Here is a 2389-nt window from a genome sequence, read left to right as displayed (position 1 = left end):
CTAGGCCACATCGGTGCACCTCCGGTGACACTTGGTCTACAAACCTAACCTTTTTAACCTTGGACACCTTGTCCTTGGTTAATTTCTTCTTACCATTAAATGGCTTTCCCTTGCCATTTATTGGCTTCTCCTTGCTATAGTCATATGCAACCCTAGCATAAGACTTTCCCTTAGCATTGGAGGACTCTCCCTTGCCCTTATCATGTGCCACCCTAGCACATGGTCTCCTTTTGGCCTTGGAGGGACTAGATTGGTATCCCAAACCCGATCTATCATTGTTGGGTTTTTGGCTACCCAACACCATACTTAATCCCTTAGATCCAATAGTGAACCTCTTAAGGAATTTCTCCAATTGATCAAGCTTTGCCTTCAAAGCTTGATTCTCCCTCTCTAGGTTCCTAACCCTAGAGTCAACATGTCCACCTTGGACATTCCTAGACCTACCCTTTCTAGGCATATGTCTCCCCTTCTTGGGATTAATGCCTTGGGTCTCCTTAGGTCTAACATTCCTAGGTTTTTCATGAATTGGCCTCCTAGGGTTTTGATCTACATTAACCCTATTCCTATCATGATATTTGAAACCGAAGTTATGCATGGGCAAATAATAAGAATTATTTCTAACATGCATGGAGGAGTTTAAATTTGAATTCAAATTTAAACTAGGGTTTACCTTACCCTTTACCTTTGGAGCTCCCCCTTGACTCGAACCTCCATTCTTCCTCCACTTCTTTTCCCACATCTTCAAATGTGCCAATTTCTTGAGCTCTTTCTTCTTTGGGCATTTGGTGTGGTAGTGACCCATTTCACCACAAGTGAAGCATCTAATGTGCTTCTTCTCCTTCTTCTTCCTACAACTCAAATTAGATTCAAAATGAATTGAATTGAGTTTAGGAGATACCTCTTTCTTACCCATAGGACATCTACTCTTGTAGTGTCCCTTTTCATTGCACCCGAAGCACACGATGTGATCTTTTGACTTTGCTTCGGTGGAGGTACTCACTAGGTTGACTTCCAAGACTTCTTCTTCGCTTGTCTTGGATTCTTCCTCAACCTTTGAGGATGTCTCCTCATCCACACTAATGGATGGCATTTCTTCATCCTTCTCCTTCTCCTCGGAAGTTGAGTGCTCATCACCTTCCGGTTGCTCCTCCTCCTCTTCTTGAGCTACTAAGCCCATCTCCTTGGGCTCTATCTCATCATGTGTAGGCAAAAGTTCTTCTCCTAAAACTTTCTTTACCTTGCTCCACAACTCGTGGGCGTTCTTGTATTCACCTACACGATTTATCACGTTAGAAGGCAAAATTTCAATCAATATTGATATTACCTTTGAATTTGCCTCCGATCGTGTGGTTTGCTCCTCGGTCCAATGTCGTGGTCGGAGCTTCTTCCCTTTCTTGTCTTTAGGGACTTCAAATGGCTCTTCCACCACCATCATTGTGTCCCAATCCGTCTCAAAGAAGTTCTTCATCTTCACCATCCAAAAGGTTATGTCCCATAAGCTTCCTTCTTCGAACTTCGGTGGTTCTATCAAGTAGGCCATCTTCTTGCTTCCTTGGCGGTTAGTCCAATGGAGAGCGTCCTTGCTCTGATACCACTTGTTGGAGGATCTTGCGGCCGGCTTGAAGGGGGGTTGGATAGACGGCGCCCCCAATTCACTCGCTTTCTACGTATTCGTTAGTGCGCAAGCGGAAATACAAATACTAAAGCAATGAATACGAAAGCTAAAGAAGGAAAAGAACTAGCAAACCAATACACGTCGATTTAACGTGGTTCGGAGATGATGCTCCTACTCCACGGCTGTCCGTAAGGTGGACGATCCCGATCCTTCGGTGGATTAGCCCCCGGAAACTCCGGCTATCTCAAGTCGCTCCTTGTGGGTGGAGAAACCTCACCACAACACACCAAGACCTCTTGGATTCCACAAACACTTGAGCACTTGTAGACTACTAATTAGACCTTAACCAAGTCTAATTTCGTCACCTTGGCCGGCCATACCAAGCTCCTTCTTATAGAGCTTGGAACAAATCAGAACCTGATTTGCCCGTTACCAGTCGACTGGTCCATGCACCAGTCGACTGATGCCAGCCCAACGGCTATCTCAACGGCTCTCTGCTACAGTGCATCAGTCGACTGGTCCATACACCAGTCGACTGCTACAGTATGCTACAGTAACTGCTACAGTGCCGCTACAGTAAAACCCTAAAATTAGGATTTTACTCCGAGTACAATCTCTCATGCACTCGTACCCTCACGACTCACTTGACTCTTCTTTTGCAGCCTTGACCTCTTGCCTTCAAGCTTACTTCCTTTGGCTCTCGTCCCTCGGATGCATCCAAGCCCGCGGCTTGTCTCCAATGCCATCCTTCGCGTATGCCTCGAAGTCGCTTCC

This window comes from Zingiber officinale, chromosome 2B (genome assembly GCF_018446385.1).
Source record: "Zingiber officinale cultivar Zhangliang chromosome 2B, Zo_v1.1, whole genome shotgun sequence".
Classification (NCBI taxonomy): domain Eukaryota; kingdom Viridiplantae; phylum Streptophyta; class Magnoliopsida; order Zingiberales; family Zingiberaceae; genus Zingiber; species Zingiber officinale.
The sequence above is the reverse complement of the archived record's forward strand: the minus strand, read 5'-3'. Positions refer to the sequence as shown.